The sequence below is a fragment of the Oryctolagus cuniculus genome, chromosome 2, assembly GCF_964237555.1.
Source record: "Oryctolagus cuniculus chromosome 2, mOryCun1.1, whole genome shotgun sequence".
Classification (NCBI taxonomy): domain Eukaryota; kingdom Metazoa; phylum Chordata; class Mammalia; order Lagomorpha; family Leporidae; genus Oryctolagus; species Oryctolagus cuniculus.
The window spans coordinates 32,420,280-32,438,602 of record NC_091433.1 but is presented as its reverse complement, the minus strand read 5'-3'; the positions used below and the strand labels follow the sequence as shown (position 1 = coordinate 32,438,602).

The window sequence follows — 18,323 nt, the reverse complement described above, 5'->3', positions numbered from 1 at the left end:
ACCGGTGCCCATATGGGATGCCAGCATCACAGGTGGATGTTTAACCTGCTATGCCACAATGCTGGCTCCTCTATTTTAACTTTTTAAAAAGGGTACATCTCACAATGAGGTGCATTTCTTAGCTCTCTGAGTGATTAACTGGGACTACACTTAGATGGGCTTGTTTTCAATTTTTCCCTTCAACGGACTTTTGTCCATATAATCATTCTTCTCTGCAGGCTTTATCCAAAGAACTTTTTTTTTTTTTTTTTTTTTTTTTTTTTTTTTTTTTTTTGACAGGCAGAGTGGACAGTGAGAGAGAGAGACAGAGAGAAAGGTCTTCCTTTGCCGTTGGTTTACCCTCCAATGGCCGCCGCGGCCGGCGCGCTGCGGCCGGCGCACCGCGCTGATCCGATGGCAGGAGCCAGGATCCAGGTGCTTATCCTGGTCTCCCATGGGGTGCAGGGCCCAAGCACCTGGGCCATCCTCCACTGCACTCCCTGGCCACAGCAGAGGGCTGGCCTGGAAGAGGGGCAACCGGGACAGAATCCGGCGCCCCGACCGGGACTAGAACCCGGTGTGCCGGCGCCGCTAGGCGGAGGATTAGCCTAGTGAGCCGCGGCGCCGGCCTCCAAAGAACTTTTTAAAAACAAATTTTGCACATGCGGCTTTTAATTGTTCTTCCCCAGATTGTGCTGGCACATCCCTATTCCCAGGGGCACGGGTTTTCAGCTGACTCAGTTCTTCCCTGCTGGGCTGCACTGGGTGGTCTCCAAGCCAGGTCTGGCCTGGAGGTGTCACCCACAGCTCTGTCTTATGTTTTTCACACAGTTCGCTCTTCCACCCCACTTCCGAGACTAAGCTATTATTCCTTATTTTTTTCTTGTTAAGTGGCTTGTTATTTTTCATCGGGGATGGCATTTAAACATTGTCATCCAGGGTATCAAATCTCTGCCTAGATGAGCAAACAAGATGGTGAGTTATTGTGACTTCTTCAATCTTAGTTTTTAAGTTTACTTGCATTTCCCCTGCCTGGAAGTTGGGAGTCAGAAGTGTTGACATGTTTTAATCTTTACTCAAACAATTTATTTAACAAGTACTTATATCCAGTTTACTATATACAAGGCTTGAGTACTAAGTCATTTCCAAGTATTAACTAATTCAATACCAGAAACAACCTTAGAAGGGTATTATTGTGATTCTGCACATTTTATAAATGAACAAAGAGTGGCAAAGAGAGGGAAACAACTTTTGTACAGTCACACACCTGGTAGGCATGAGGTCCAGGATTCAAATTTAGACAATCACGTCTTGTAGTCAAACTATTAGCTACTACATAAGAGTGAAAAAGCAGGGCATGGATTTTGTGCTGTAAGACTCCCCAGATGGGTCACTTCAGTGTTCCCAGGGCTAACATCATGTTTCATATTTCATATCAGGACTCAAGTGCTTTCTTTTTCAAAGTACTGTATTAAAAAAGCCTTGTAGGGGGCCGGTGCTGTGGCATAGTGGATTAAGCTGCAGCTTGCAGGGCCTGCATCCATATAGGCACCAGTTCGAGTTCCGGATGCTCCACTTCCAATCCAGCTCCCTGCTGATGTGCATGGAAAAGCAGTGGAAGATGGCCCAAAGGGCTTGGTCCCCATTCTCACAAGGGAGACCCAGATGAAGCTCCTGGCTCCTGGCTTCGGTCTGGCCCAGCCTGGGGAGTGAACCAGCAGATGGAAGAATTCTCTCTATGTAATTATGACTTTCAACTAAATAAACAATGCCAAGTCCTATATACCTGCTCAGGTATTTTATTTTGCATCTTTCCCTTTTTAAGGCTGAATCTGTCATTCTGGGAGTCCAGTGACCCTGGTGCCTCTTTGCCACCACATCATTCTTCTTCTGGCCTCTCTCTCAGAGTTTGCCCGAGTTTTTCCATGACTTTTCAAGGTCTGATTTATGTTGTGAGAGCCACACCCTGCTCAACAAAACACACACAGATGCCATACATAAATAAAAAGTGACCTTTAGCCATGAAAAGAATTTTGATGAATTACAGGAAGTAATATATTGTGCAAGGAAAATAGTCTTTTGACCTTTTCTTTTTTAAAATGTAAATCACTTCCCATGAAGAACAATCTGAGTCTAATGAGGTTGTTTAAGTGGAGACCACAAAGACACCCAGAGTATTAGCAAAGCATTGCCATCATGCTGGACACTGACCTACTCCTCCTAACAGGGTGGGTGTGTTGGCAAGGCAGGAAGAGGTTGAGTGCTGTTGGAGAGAATGGCCAAGATCAATGCACATTAGTTATTGAATGTGGGCTGGGCTCTACAGCAACATTTTCAAATCATGGACTGGCACTCATCTATGACTGTGAGATGGGTGCTGTAAGAAATAGAAAAAATAAAAATATGTGTGTGAAGAGAAAACATTAGCATGCATGACACAGGAAAAGGATAGGAAGAGTGTTGAGAAGTCTTTCTAAAGGTATGTGTAGGCACAATGAATACACTCAGCTGAGATGCTAACTCTATTTTCTACTGTGTATCATGTTGCAAAACATTTTTTTTTCTTTTTAGAAAAACACTGCTCCAACCACAGGCATTCCTTTTACCCTCTGAGAACTCAGGGTACAAGGCAAAAAAAGCAGCATTCTTATGATTCTAAAATGTTAGGGGGGTTTATTCAGGATATTTGGACAGTAGGACTGAGTAAAGATGGGTCAATTCTGACAGGAGCAAATGACCCCACTCTTCTTGTTACTGGGGGTAGATTTCTGAGTTGAAGTCAAAGAAGAAATCTAAAGACAGAAGTCAGAGCCTAGCCAATAGGAAGTGGTGGTTGCTCTAACTTCATGGGCTGGGGGAAGGCCCAAGTTGCACCTGGATGAAGAAGGTAAATGGTGGAAATATTCTTCTGGTTGGGAAGGAACAGGATGCAGAAGGAGACAGAGGCAGGAGAAAGGATCTAGAGTGACAAACTAGATGTGTATGAGCCACAGTCATGTTTGCTTTGATTGGCCTGGTATTTTTAAAATGAAAAATTTCCTGTAAAAACAGAGATTTCCATTTTTTTCTAGAAAAATCTCTGAGCCTGTACTGTGCATGACAACCATCAGGCTGGAGCCAATGAGCAGGAAGTCCATTCTGGGCTCTCCCCTAGATTACCACTAGCACATTTGTCTCTTTACGTGAAAATGAAATTAAACATACAATTCCTCAGTGACATTAGCCACATTCCAAACATTCAATAGCTTACATGTAGCTAGGTCTACTGCACTGGCACATAAACATAGATCATTTCCATTATCAATCAAAAATTCTATTGGATAGCATTGCCTTTAGACCCCACTAGTCACTGTTTTCTGGGAGGGGCAGTCCCACTCCTTGTTTCCAAGCTCACCATTTAGGTATTGCTATTTGCAGTACTTAGGTTTACTAAAAAGGTCTGTTACCGAATCTTGAGTATTGAAACCTATCACAATTAACCACAAACTCAAGTGAAGTATCTTGAACAGAATGTGTGTGTGTGTGTGTGTGTGTGTGTGTGTGTTTTCTTTGCAAAGTAAGCAGTGGCATGAGAACTGCAGCAGACGTATGTATCTAAGTGATGCCTTAGCAAATCACCAATAGAAGTTCAGCCCCAGTGCGCCGTTCCCTGATATGTCCTACTGGAGAGGTAGGTGCTGCCTTTTTGCCCCAGATGTGTGACCTTAGTCAAGTATTTTAGAAGAGGAGTGGGTCTCAGTTTGAATTCTCCATTATAGGGAAGAGTTCTAGAAAAATACGCCTTATTACCCGTAAACTGAACTACAGGTACCCAACAGGGTGGGCGGGACACAGCCAAGAGAACCAAACCTAGCAAGAGTAAATGAGTGAAGCAGTGAGCAGCTTCCAGATGACAGTTAATGTGCTGCTGGAGAATATGTAGGCATGGCGATTTCTCACTCTGCCGGGACATCACGCCACACAAGGGAGAACTGACAGTGCTTGGCTTCATCTGATCAGTATAGGAAGTCAGTTGAGGCAATCAGATCTAACAAAGAGAATGATTCACCTTGGATTGCCTAAGAATTTTGAATCACTCAGGTAAACATAAATACCTATATTACTAAATAAGCACAATTGCTAAATATTGAATATTTTAGATCATTAAGTATTTAATATTTATTGAACACACACACACTTTTTTTTTTTTTAATTTATTTATCTATTTGAAAGGCAGAGAAACAGAAAGAGAAGGGGAGAGGTGGGTCAGAGAGAGAGAGAATCTTCCAACCACTGGTTCACTCCCTAAATGGCCGCAACAGCTGTGGCTAGGCCAGACGGAAGCCAGGAGCCAGGAGCTTCTTCTGGATCTCCCATGTGAGTGCAGAGGCCAAGGACCTGGGCCATCTTCCACTGCTTTCCCAGGTGCATTAGAAGGAAGCTGTATCAGAAGTGGAGCAGCCGGGACTCGAATTGGCTCCTATATGGGACGCTGGCACTGAAGGCTGAGGCTTAACCTTCTATGCAACAATGCTGGCTCTCACACGTTAGCTTACAAGAGTAGAATGCACATCCTAGGAGACCTGGGAATGACCACAAAACTCTGAATTATTACAGATGCAAAAATTTGGAATCCATGTTGTATTTTAGCAAATTTTAAGCGTTGTTCTGTCTGGATAAACTTGCCTTGCCTCAAGCTCTTTTGCTGTGGAAATGCATGGAAAATATGAGAGGCTCCTGAAAGAATTCTTTTGGCAGTGAGGAAATTTTGTTTTTCAACCTACATTTGTCCACTGTCGTCACTACCTACATTTTTTCCATGCTCACATCTGAAAGTAATTATTCCTCAGATCAGGAAGTCAGTTTCTAAAAAGTCAGTTTGGCTTCAAAGGAACCAGCACACTTTGTAGGGTCAGAGGCGCCCAGAAGACAGCTGGGCAGGAGCCCTGGCTGGCCGGCAATCTGTGCTTTCCTGGCCAATTACCCCCTTGGAACTCATTCCGGAGTCCCGGAAAGAGGGCCTGTGTGTCGTGTAACAGCGGAAGTAAAAATGTCCGTTCTTAGGGTTGAGAAGAGATGCACACGGGGACCGAAGTCTCCGTGGAGAGCTCCAGTGGTCTTTTCTGCACGCCCCAGCGTGTCCTCCTGGAGAGTTCTGTGGAAATAACAGCCTGGGACTGGAGTTGGGTAGCTGCCTTCTTGCCGCAGGTGTGTGTCCGTAGGCGAGTCTTTTAGCATCCATCAGCTCCTGTTTACTCAGTTGTACAGAGGGCTTCCAGTGGCTCAGTCTCCCTTTTGATAGCTGTGAGCATTACGTCCTCCTCAAGGGAGCGACATGGTAGTCACTATAAACTCAATCTTCTCCTTAAAGCTTCAACAGAATCAGGATCTACTGAATCTATGGATCTATGCATTTGTAAACAAAGCAGAAAACATGCATATCTGCACACACATGGTTAAGAGTTAATCTGTTAAAGAGCCCTATACTGCTGGTTCTCAGATTGGATGGGACAAAAGAATGGACGGGGTTGGGGGCGGGGGAAGGTCATTTAAAATGAAGATTCCAGGCCAGCGCCGCAGCTTACTAGGCTAATCCTCCGCCTTGCGGCGCCGGCACACCGGGTTCTAGTCCCGGTGGGGGCACCGGATTCTGTCCCGGTTGCCCTTCTTCCAGGCCAGCTCTCTGCTGTGGCCCAGGAGTGCAGTGGAGGATGGCCCAAGTGCTTGAGCCCTGCACCCCATGGGAGACCAGGAGAAGTACCTGGCTCCTGCCATCGGATCAGCGCGGTGCGCCGGCCGCAGCGCGCCGGCCTTGGCGGCCATTGGAGGGTGAACCAACGGCAAAAGGAAGACCTTTCTCTCTCTCTCTCTCACTGTCCACTCTGCCTGTAGAAAATAAAATAAAATAAAATAAAATAAAAGATTCCTGGGTCTCTTCTCAGGAGATTTTTTTTTTTTTTTGACAGGCAGAGTGGACAGTGAGAGAGAGAGAGACAGAGAGAAAGGTCTTCCTTTGCCGTTGGTTCACCCTCCAACGGCTGCCGCAGCCAGCGCGCTGCGGCGGGCGCACCGCGCTGATCCGATGGCAGGATCCAGGTGCTTCTCCTGGTCTCCCATGGGGTGCAGGGCCCAAGCACTTGGGCCATCCTAGCTGGACTGGAAGAGGGGCAACTGGGACAGAATCCGGTGCCCCGACCGGGACTAGAACCCGGTGTGCTGGCGCCGCAAGGCGGAGGGAGGATTAGCCTAGTGAGCCGCGGCGCCGGCCTCTCAGGAGATTCTAAAGTGGATTTGTTGTGGTGCTGAGAATTGGCTTGGCAACCATGCCGGGTGATGCGGTGTTCAGGGAGGGGTATTTGGAGAAACCCTGGCTTTGACACTACGTTTCAAGAGAACAGCAACTGTGTGTGTCTTGTTCAGATAGACCAGTGCACCCAAGACACCCAGCATGTGGCAGGAGCTGCAGTAAATATTTGTGGACAGACCGACACCTGTAAGATTGATCCCATAGGATGAAGAACACGTGTCATACACCTTACCGTTGGCTTCCTTCCAGATACGTGTTTGTAACATTCGAAAGGAACATGGCGAGGTTCCCTTTGGTGGCAAGTCTTTTCATCTGGCTGATGCCTAGCCTAGTGCACCTGCCCCGTAAATATTGGTTTAAGGACTAGCTGTATCCCAGAATTGCTGGTTGCCTAAGGAGAGCAAATGTAACCACCCCCTCACCTTGTCCCCTGCCCAGAGTGCTGGACTGTGTTCCGACTGCCTCACCACCCGAGGTCAAGGCAGCTAGCGGATGGCAGGAGAGCATCTCCCGGGGCTCCGGAGGTGGTGGCCCGTCTCCTGTCTTTGGGAGGACACAGGTACCAGCGTGCCCGCCCCTTCCTACTCCCCAGCCTATGACCTCTTCTGTGATTCTGCCCAGTGCCACAGCTGAATCTGTCCTTCCACACTCTGAAGTCTGATTTCCAGGGAATCAGAGTAACAGTGAAAATTCACATCTGTCCCTGTGAGGACATCCCAATGAGCAGCCCCTCGCCTGCCCCCCCCCCCCATCCCCGCCGGTGTAACATGGCTCACATGTCTCTTCCCAGCACTCCCCAGGGAAGCAATCACAGCTTCCTTCAGGCTGCCCCAGCACCAAGCACAATGCCGAGTGGGCTAAAGGGCAGGGAGCAGGAGGTGGGCCCTTGTCCCTGGTCAGCTCTCTCCTTCCGGTTCAAAGGACCTTCCTCAGAGAGCTCCTCACTGGCCCTGAACCACATTTTCCTACTTCTGCGGTTCTCCCAGGATAGGCCTCCTTTCCCACCAAAGCAGGTATCTGTGAATAATTACAGGTTGACTGGATCTCCTTCTTGCTCTGATTCTCCTACTGGATCAAAAATTTCTTTCTTGGGGTGCCATTCTGAATGTCAATCAACGCTTGTAACAGCTCAATGCATAATTACCAAATGAATGAATGAATGATAAAGGAAGCCTGGTAGTTTCCATAGGCTGTTATTTTGTGTCCCTGCTGTAAGCAAAAAGTCTCCCTGCTTCTAGTCACCCTTTCCCCCCACCTCCTACCTGGGTCAGGGGACTCCCATACCAGGTCAGAGTGATAGCTCTGATGGGTTATTCCCTGGGCACACCTGCCAACTGATACAAATTATGTGCTTACTGGTTGGCACAGGGGTTTAAAAAATGAGACCAGAGCTCAATACTGATGGAGATGATTTTATCCTGGTAATTCATTTCTTAATGGATAAATAAGAATAATGACTCTCATTATTGAGCCTTTGCTCTGTGCCAAGTCCATAATGATAACCAGTCTTTGTGAAGCATGTGTTATGTGCCAAGCATTTAAAACGTGTTTCTTCATTTAAGTCTTGCACAGACATAAGGTAGAGGTCATTAGCATCTGCACGTGGCTGCTGAAACCAAGCCGGCACAGGGTTGAGTCTTTCACCCAAGGTCACACGGTGTCCTCTCTCTCTCTCTGCCTGGCCCCAACACCCAGCAGCAGGATCTGTTCCCTGTTGGCCACTCCCAGATCTGCTTGGAGGAGGCAGAGGAAGGGTGTCGGCCCCAGCAGGGAAGGATGAGCAATACTCCCCTCTGTGGAGGTGACGGGGGTGGGGGGTGGGGTGGGGGGGTGGGGGGTGGGGACACCATGGCAGGTGAAGCTCCTGCTTTGTGTCAGGCACCTGTGACACTCTACAGATACTCTGACCGCTTTCCTGGAGGGCAGCAAGGGTGCCCTGGGTTGCTGAATGGCTTGTTCTAAGGAGCACACCCTCGACCTCTCTTGCTCCGCTTTCCCATTTAGGGGTCCTCTGACGGCAATGGCTCTGCCAAGTCGGGTCTTGAGCTTGAACCTTCTAGTCCCTCGCCTCTGTGCCTCGCCATGAGCACCTGCAGCACTGCGGCTGGGTGATTAACTCTGCCTGGGGAAGTGACTGAAACATGTTGCAGTGCTGACCCCGTCTTTATTCTGCTGCTGTCTAGACATGTCCCGGCACACACGGCCTCAGTAATGCTTTGGTTTGTCAGCAACGGCTGTGGAGGTGACACAAGCACTGTAGGTTTCATGGACAGATCGTACTTGCTTTACACACACTGTGTATATTCACATATGGAAATTGAACATCTCTCCTCCTCCTTTCCTTCTTCCCACCTTCCTTTCCTTCCTTCTTCCCTCTTCTTCTTCTCTCCATCTTTATTCTAAAAAGACACCATTAGGAGTTGGGCGTAGTTGACAGAATGCTCACCTTTGAATTGTCTTGAGCTATTAGAAGCAGTCACTGTGAAACCATTGACTCACTCACACTTTGATAGCTGAGAGCTTTGGTTGAACTTTATCCCAGGTGCATTTGTTTGTTTACAGGTGATTGGGCCTGGTGTCTGAGGTGGAGTTCTGCAGTGTTCTAGAACGTTCTTGATAGTCTCACTTGCAGATGTTTCCTTAGACAGGCCCGTTATCAGATTGGGTCTCTCATCTCTCTGCTGACATTCCCCTCTGAGATTTCAGAAGGAACTTGAACTGCACAGAGAAACATCAAGATGGACAGACCACTCAGATCTAATCCCAGGCAAACCCTGCACACCTCAGCCTGGGCACCCTCTCACCCCTCCCCTGCCAAGGTCATTCTCTCCCTGTTGCTTCCCCATGGGGACAGAAAATAAGCCAGTGAGTTTTCTGTCCTATTGGCTTAATCTGAATTAAGAAGCCAGCTGATGCTGAATTAGCAGTTAGCAAGAGAGATGAAGAGGGAAATAAAAATTAATAATGTCTATTTTACAAAACACTCACACCCCAGTTCACATAAATACTATTCAAAGCATGCACAAAATTGTAGCACATCAAGTTTGCAGAAAAGATGTGTTATAATAGATCCTATTTCCAGAATTCTGACATGCTGTCGTTTCCATCTGACGAACTGTGGCTGTGAAATTAAAAGTGCCATTTGATGTGAGAAAGTTCTAAACCTAAGCTGAAACCAGAGAAAGACTTTTGGCTTTGAGAGTTTCAAAAAGAGGGTAGAAATATGAAACATTCTCATGAAATTTATTAACAATTTAGGGGATATTGTAAGAAATCAAAACTGTGCACGATTGCTACGAGAGAAAAAAGGCTTTTAAGATGTTATCACAGGGGCTGGCGTGGCGAGCGAGGCCTCCCCAGCAGTGCCAGCATCCCATATGGGTGCTGTTTCAGGTCCCAGCTGCTCCTCTTCCGATCCAGCTCTCTGCTATGGCCTGAGAAGGCAGTAGAAGATGGCCCAAGTCCTTGGGCCCCTGCACCCACGTGGGAGACCCTGAAGAAGCTCCTGGCTCCTGGCTTCGGATCGGTGCAGCTCTGGCTGCAGTGGCCATTTGGGATGTGAGCCAGCGGATGGAAGATGTCTCCGTGTCTCTCCCTCTCTCTCTCTGCCTGTCCTTCTCTTTGTATGTAACTGACTTTCAAATAAATAAATAAATTTTTTTAAATGATGTTATCACATTGCTAGCTCCTAAAACAGTGCTCAGCACATAGTGGAACCTCAAAGCATATTTATTGAATGAATGTGTTGAGTACACAATGGGAAGAAGGCAAGAGCAGAGCCATCCCAGGACCAGACTTTCTGAGAACCAAGAGGAAAGCTATTAGAGGGCCTGAGGAGGACTCGATGGCTGGACTTCAAAGGCAAGTTGGGTGGATCAGTTTCTGGGGTTGCCATGACAAAATGCTACGGATTGGTGTCGCATGCTTCTGCAGGCTAGAAGTGAAAAACCCAGGTGCTGGTGGGGCCAGGTTCCCTTGGAAACTTATAGGCGAGTCCTTTGTTGTCTTTCCTAGTGTCTGGAGGCTTGCTGGCAATATTTGGCAAGCCTCGTCTTGCCGCAGAATAACTCTAACCTCTACCTGTATTGGCAGGTGGCAATCTCCAGGTGGCAGCTGTTTCCAGAAGTCGTCTTCTTATAAAGACTGTCATATTGGATTAGGGGCCCTTCTACCAGTGTGACCTTATCCTAACTCATTACATCTGAAGCAATCCTATTCCAGACACATTCTGAGTCCTGGAGATCAGGATGTCAGTGTACCTTCGACATATGGTTTTGGGGGGCAACACACTTCAACTCATAGTAGTGGGCATTTAAAAATTAGAATGAGGGACTGACACTGTGGTAAAGTGGGTTCAGCCTCTGTCTGCAGTGCCGGCATCCCATATGGGCACTGATTCAAGTCCTGGCTGCTCCACTTCTGATCCAGCTCCCTGCTAATGCACTTGGGAAAGCAGCAGAGGATGGCTCAAGTGCTTGGGCCCCTGCACCCACGTGGAAGATTCAGATGAAGCTCCTGGCTCCTGGTTTCAGCCTGGCCCAACCCTGGCTATTTTGGCCATTTGAGGAGTGAACCAACAGATGGAATATCTCCCTCCCTCTCTCTCTGTAATTCTTTCAAATAAAATAAATAAATATTTAAAAGAAATTAGAATGAGATGTCATGGGATGGACATTATTTTTAAAATCCAGAAAATAACAAGAGCAAGAATGTGAAGAAATTGGAGCCCATTTCATTGCTAGTGGGAATGTGAAATGGTGTACGTGCTAAGGAAAACAGTAAGATAATGCTTCAAAAAATTAAATATAGAATTACCATATAATCCAGCAATTTCACTTCGGCCTATATATCCAAAAGCAACGGAAGCAGGGACTCCAACACATATTTGCATACCCATGTTCTTAGTATTGTTCTCAACAGCCAAAATGTAGAAGTAACCAAACGTCCACCAGTGAGCGTATGGAGAAACAAAATGTGTGATATATATAACAATTGGATATTATTCAGCCTCAAGAAGGAAAAAAAATTCTGACATACACTATGAACCTTGACGCCATTGCACTAAGTGAAATGAGCTGATCACCCAAGGACAACTAGGGTTTGATTGCAATTATTTTAGGTGCGGAGAGAGTAGTATATGTCACAGAAACAACATAGGATGGTGTTTTCCGGAGCCTTGTTGGTGGGGGAATGGGGAATTAGTGTTTAATATGTAGAGGTTCAGTCTGGGAAGAGAGAGAGGTTTGAGACAGATGGCAGTGATGGTTCTCAACACTCAGCTGTACATTTAAAAACAGTTAAAGTGGCAAATTTTATGGTATATTTTACCACAATGAGAAAAAATTAAAATGATTTAATAAGGGGATCCTAAGGAACAAGAATAGGGATTAGGAGAAATCCATGAAAAGCTATTAAAAAGTAACGGATGGGGCAGTCATCCAACCAGCAGCTAAGATGCCAGTGAGGATGCCCACATCTCATACTGGAGTTCAATGCCTGCATTGAGTTCCAGCTCCCAGCGTGCCCTCCCTTCCTGCTCCCACAGGGAGAAGCTCTGTGTGTGTGTGTGTGTGTGTGTGCATGTGTGTGTGTGCCTATCTGCCTCATTCTCTATCAGGTGAGTAAATTTTAAAAAATTCAAGGAAAGTTCAGCAAAAGGAGAGAGCTAAATGAGACATGTTACTTAAGTTTGGAACGTGAGAGTTTTGGAGGTCTTTTCCTTGTGCTGTCTTGCGTTGTTACAGCAGACTGTTATCACAGGAGGAAACAGCCTTCGTAAAGTGTGCATCTCATGTTAGGTTATGAATGTATGCAGGTCCTAAGTTCTCTGATCGGAAGTTAGGCTACATGATTTTTAAGGTCCACTGTGATTCCAGGAGATTCTACAAATAGATAATTTATCCAAGGCAACAAGATTTTGGGGGTCAAAACTAGGACTGCTTGGGTTCATGGAAAGAGCCTCGAATTTAGATCTAAACCACAGAAACTTCTCTGCTATTAACAACTTCCAGTTTCTCAGCTGTGAAAATAGGTTACAATTCTTAATTTCTCAGTGATGGTGGGGATAGGCGCCGTGGCTCAATAGGCTAATCTTCCACCTGCGGCGCTGGCATACCAGGTTCTATCCCAGTCGGGGCGCCGAATTCTGTCCCGGTTGCTCCTCTTCCAGTCCAGCTCTCTGCTGTGGCCCGGGAAGACAGTGGAGGATGGCCCAAATCCTTGGGCCCTGTACCCGCATGGGAGACCAGGAGAAGTACCTGGCTCCTGGCTTCGGATCAGCGCAGTGCACCAGCCTCAGCAGCCATTGTCTCTCTCTCTCTCACTGTCCACTCTGCCTGTCAAAAAAAAATTAAAACAATTTTTATCAATTCAGAACATTATGTATTAAATCTTGTACATATGAAGTACATATGGTTCATCTGGAAGGTGAAGGATATCTAACAACACATAGCAAGGACACTGATCTTACTCTACTGAGTAGTTGTAAAGTGAAATGCATATAAACATATAGTGGACTGTATGGGTAAAGCCCAGCTCCATCCAGAACTCGAACCTCACCTTAGGGTGCTTAGGTATCCTCACCATTTCTGGCTTCACCCTTCTCATATGCTACGGATTTTTAATCACTCCTTACACTATGGCCCAATATTACATTTTTGGTTTTTTTAAAAGATTTTATTTATTTATTTATTTGAGAGGTAGAGCTACAGACAGTGAGAAGTAGAGACAGAGAGAAAGATCTTCCTTCAGTTGGTTCACTCCCCAAAAGGCCGCAACGGCTGGAGCTGCACCGATCCGAAGCCAGGAGCCAGGAGCTTCTTCCGGGTCTCTCACGTGGGTGCAGGAGCCCACGGACCTGGGCCATCCTCCACTGCCTTCCCGGGCCACAGCAGAGAGCTGGATCAGAAGAGGAGCAGCTGGGACTAGAACTGGTGCCCATATGGCATGCTGGCGCCGCAGGTGGAGGATTAATCTACTGAGTCACAATGCCAGCCCCACATTTTTGTTTTGTAAGAATAACATAAAGAAACTTCTTCCCAAATGGTTTGAGAGTAAGCTGCCAATGTGATGTTCTGTCACTTCCAGTATCTGAGGGTGAGTTTTCTATATAGTGATGCATTCCTACCTAATCATTGCACAGCCATAAAAACCAGAAAATTAATAGCAATACATAACTACCATCTAATCTTCAGACCCATTCAAGTGTCATCAATTGTCCCAGTAATGTCTTTTATAGCAAATAATCTAATCCAGAAAAATGAATTACAGTTAGTTGTCAGGTATCTTTACTATCCTTCAATTTGGAATAATCCCTAAATTTTTCCTTAATCTTTATGACATGCAACTTTTAAAGGGGCCAAATCCAGCTTGGCCACCCACCCAGGGAGATAAAATTTTATTAGTAACAGTCACATTCATTCATTCACATGATGTCCATGGCTGCTTTTGGACGACAGCATGGTTGAGTAGTTATTACAGAAACCATGTGGCCTGCAAAACCTAAAATATTTCCTACTGAGCTCTTAACAGAAAATGTTTGCCAATGAAAAGTTAAGAAACAGAAGTGAAAGAATAAATATTGAAATAATAATAATAAATAATGGGAATAATATTTGGAAAGTAAGAAAACTGATTTTAAATTATTTTATTGTTTACATCAAAAGTCCTAAGAACTCTCCATAAAGTGACTTCTACAACTAGTAAGTAACTTTGACAAAGTTGTAGGATATAAAGCCAGTTTAAAAAAACCTACTTTATTTCTATATATTAGCAATAAATATTTGAAAAATTTTTTCAAACTATCATTAAAATAGTATCAGAAAACATAAAACACTTAGAGTAAGGAAATACATGTAGTGCGACTACACTGTAAACTAACACGACTGAAAGAAACGAAAGAAGGTGTAAAAAGAGATAGCCTTTTCATCTATGGAACAAAACTGATGATATCAATTTCTTCCAAATTGATTAGAAATTCAATGCCATCCCAGTGAAAACCTGGGTAGGGCAATTTTTTTTTTAGAAGCTGATTTTAAAATTTATAAGAAATTGCAAAGGATCTAGAGCAACCAAAACTATCTAGAAAAAGAAAAATTGAGTTAGATAACTTATACTATGTGACTTCAAAACTGGTAGCCAGCCCACAAGATGGCTCCCTCTGTTCCCTACTTCCTGATGTTCACTCCTTGTGGAATCTCTTCCTGCACTGTGTCAGGGGTGGTGTGTGTGGCCCACAGAACATGACGGAAGTGGTAGTAGGTTGATCCCAAGAGTCAGTTACCCAAGGCATCTTGAACTGCCTCTCTCCCTCCATCTCTTTTACTCACACTACTCCCTGTCCCCAGCCCCCGGCCCTCCCTCTCTCTGACTCTCCTTCTTTGGGTCATTTGATTTGAAGAAAGCCAGGTCCTCTGTCATGAACAGTTCTATGGAGAGGCCCACAGGAGGAGGAAATGCAGCCACTGACAGGGAGCCAGGAAGGAACCGAGCCTTCTGCCAACAGTTACATTAGAGAGTTTGGGATCAGACCCTCCCGTTCCAGTCCCATCTTCAGGTGACTGCAGTCCTGGCCTGTAGCTTGACTGCAACCTCCCAAGAGACCCGAAGACAGACCATCTAGCTTTAACTGTTCTCAAATTCCCAACTCTCAGAAGCAGTATGAAATGACCAGCATTTATTGTTTTGCACTGGTAGATTTTGGGAAAAGTTGTTAAGTAGTATCTTGGTCCATTTTGTGTTGCTATAACAAAATACCTGAGGTTAGGTACTTTATAAAGAAAAGATATTTAACTCACAGTCCTGAAGATTCAAGGACACGGCCCCAGCTCGGCTCTGGTGGGGCCTCATGGAGATGGCATCACAGGGAGAGACGGCATCTACAAAAGCATGTGGCAGAGATGACTGATGGATGTAGAGGGATTCAGAGAAGGCACAAGGCTTGCTTATAACAGCCTGCTCTTGTGGGACTTTCCAGGAGGCTAAAAATGCACTCCTTAAAGGAAAGTATTAATTCCTCTCACAAACTGAATCACCCTCTACTGCCCAACTCTTAAAAAATTTCACCACTTCACTCCACAACACTGGGGACAAGCCTCTAGTACATAGAATTTTGGAGGATAAATATATTCAAAGCATAGCTTGTGGCAATAGAAGATGAATATAAAAATTGCTTTTAGCCTACAATAATCAAGACAGTGTGATACTGAGGTAAGGGTTGACAAAATCAGTAGAACAGTAATAGAGTCCACAAATTATCCCCACATATATACTCAGTTGATTTTTCACAAAGGCACCAATGTAATTCAATGAGGAAAGATTTTTTCCCCAAATAGTCAAAAATACAAAACAGTACATTTAAAATTGGGTAAAAGCATTGGCCATTTCATAAGAAGATATATGGGGGCCGGCACTGTGGCATAGTGGGTAAAACTACCGCCTGCAGTGCTGGCATCCCATACGGGTGCCATTTCGAGTCCTGGCTGCTCCTCTTCCAATCCAGCTCTCTGTTATGGCCTGGGAAAGCAGTACACGATGGCCCAAGTTCCTGGGCTCCTGCACCCGTGTGGGAAGACCCAGAGGAAGCTCCTGGCTCCCGGTTTCAGATTGGCACAGCTCCAGCCATTGCAACCAATTGGAGAGTGAACCAGCAGATGAAAGACCTTTCTCTCTCTCTCTCCCTCTCCCCCTCTCTCTGTCTCTCCTCTATGTGTAACTCTGACTTTCAAATAAATAAAAATCTTTAAAGAAAAAATAAAAGAAGGTATGTGAACTGTCAGAAGCACATGACAGTTACAAAAAGCCAGACACAGAGAGTACACACCACAATGAGATACCACCTCAGAAACCTGTTAGAATGGCTAAGATCAAAAAGGCCAAAGATAAGCTGGCAAGGATATGGAGTAAAGGGAGCCCTTGCACAATTTTGGTGGAAATGTTCATTAGTATAGACATTGAAGAAAAGCAGAATGGAGGTTCCAAAAAATTAAAAACAGAAATACGACATGACTCAGCCATCTGACTTCTGGGTATACATGCAAATAAATGAAATCATTATGTCAAAGACGTATCTACACTCCTGTGTTCTTTGCACCATTATTCACAATAGTCATGATATGGACAGAATTTGGAATGCCTGTCAATGAATGAATGAAGAAAATTACATATATATATATATATATATATATTCTGAAAAATATGCTATTAGGTGATTTCACCATAGTATGACCACTTCAGAGTGTACTTCCACAAACTAAGATGGCTATGATGTCTCTAGGCAATGTCATGTTATGGGATCACTATCATATATGGTATCTGCCATTGATGTAAACATTGTTATGTGCTGCATGACTCTGTATGTGTGTGTGTTACATACATACATATATATACACATTTATATATATAGTATGGTTGCAAAAAAGTTCATGGAACTTTTTTATAACGCATATTTTAAAAAATGCATTAATTTCAAAAATGTTTTTCAACCAGAAACAAACTTGGTTTTTCATCCTATTTTTTCCATGAACTTTCTGAAATATTATATATATTATAGTGTATGTTATTATTCAAATTTTAAAGAAAAAAGGGGAAAAACAGGAAATCATGCCATTTGGGACAAGACAGAAGAACCAATGGGAGCTCCTCAAATGGGAAAGAAACACAATTCAAAGAAAAAGGCAAATATTTTCTTGGCATTAGGCACTGCCCTGGACTATCTGCCTTTTCCCATATGTCTCCTGTTTAAGATGAGGTTTCAAACCCTTCAAGGGTAATGATGTGTTTAATCAGACTTGGTGTCTCCTGAAGCTCCCAGCACTATCTCATGCAGACAGTTCGGCAAATATTAGAGGAAGAGAGAGGGGGAACTGTAATTTAGAATATTTTCCAATAGGCTTTACATAGCGTTCCTGGAATGACTGACTACCAATTTCATGAGAACCAAGACGGTTCTGTATTTCCCAGAGCCTAGCACAGTGTGGCTACACAGAATAATAAACATTCATTGATTAACTGAAGTGTACACTACAGAGCAAAAGAAATGCTCTCCTCTCAAAGCCCTATTGTCTCCTTCCCACCCCACCTCCCAGCAGTGGAAATGTTTAAATATGCTTTTTGTTGTTTTACAGCCGTTTGCATTTAAATTGGGTGTGTCACTATCACATTTTATTAGCTATTCCTCATACCAGCCCTGTGAGGTTACCACTGCTCTCTGATTTTTACAGGCACTGAGAGGTAAAACAACTTGCCTGGGATCCGATCACACAAGAAGTGGCTGGAAGAAGTGGATTTCTGGGTGCAGGTACCGCCTCCCAGCCTACGTGGCCAGGCTGCACAACGCTGCCACTGTGAACACCATCACGACACGTCAAGTTTCTCTCCCACACTTTGGAAGTCGTTTTAACGGCACTATTTCCAGCAGAGAGAACTGAGCTGGGGTAGCAATTGTTTGGCTGATGATTTTTCGTGCAGAGATTTTTCTAGATACCACACTGGGCTGCTGAGCTCCATAAACTACTTCGGCCCATCCAGGGCTTAGCACCATGATTTCCCGCTCAGCTCCCTGGCCTCTCAGAACGCCTTCTCCCTTCAACAGCCTCCTAGTAGAGCCCACCACATAGTGTAACCTTTAAACCATATTTGAATTGGAGTCAAACACTTTTACATGTTGGAGGGGATTTAGAACTTATTCAAGTAACAAACAATTTAACATGCTCCATGGAACTTCCTAAACTTTTATGTAAAAAAGTCCCCTCTTCTCTGCTTCCAATACCCCCGGTGGATGCCTGAAAATATGGGTAGTACCAAACCACACACACACACACACACACACACACACACACATATATATATGTGTATATATACACATATATATATAAAATGTTGAGTCCTGTGCACACTCACTTAGGGTAATGCTTAATTTATAAAGTAGGCATAGGGCCAGCACTATGGTGTAGCATACCATATGGGCACCAGTTCAAGACCCGGCTGCTTCACTTCCGATCCAGCTCTCTGCTATGGCCTGGGAAAGCAGTGGAAGATGGCCCAAGTCCTTGGATCCCTG

At 44.9% G+C, this 18,323-nt stretch overlaps 1 long non-coding RNA gene across 1 annotated transcript; it reads right to left on the bottom strand.

The window, feature by feature from the left end:
* Positions 1–4,196: 4,196 nt before the first annotated feature.
* Positions 4,197–15,147, bottom strand: LOC127486699 (uncharacterized). Its single transcript, XR_007913305.2, has 3 exons — positions 15,061–15,147; positions 8,712–12,600; positions 4,197–4,541 (listed from the first exon to the last, which is right to left on the bottom strand). It is a non-coding gene; the product is annotated as an uncharacterized lncRNA (long non-coding RNA).
* Between the last annotated feature and the right edge of the window lie 3,176 nt (positions 15,148–18,323).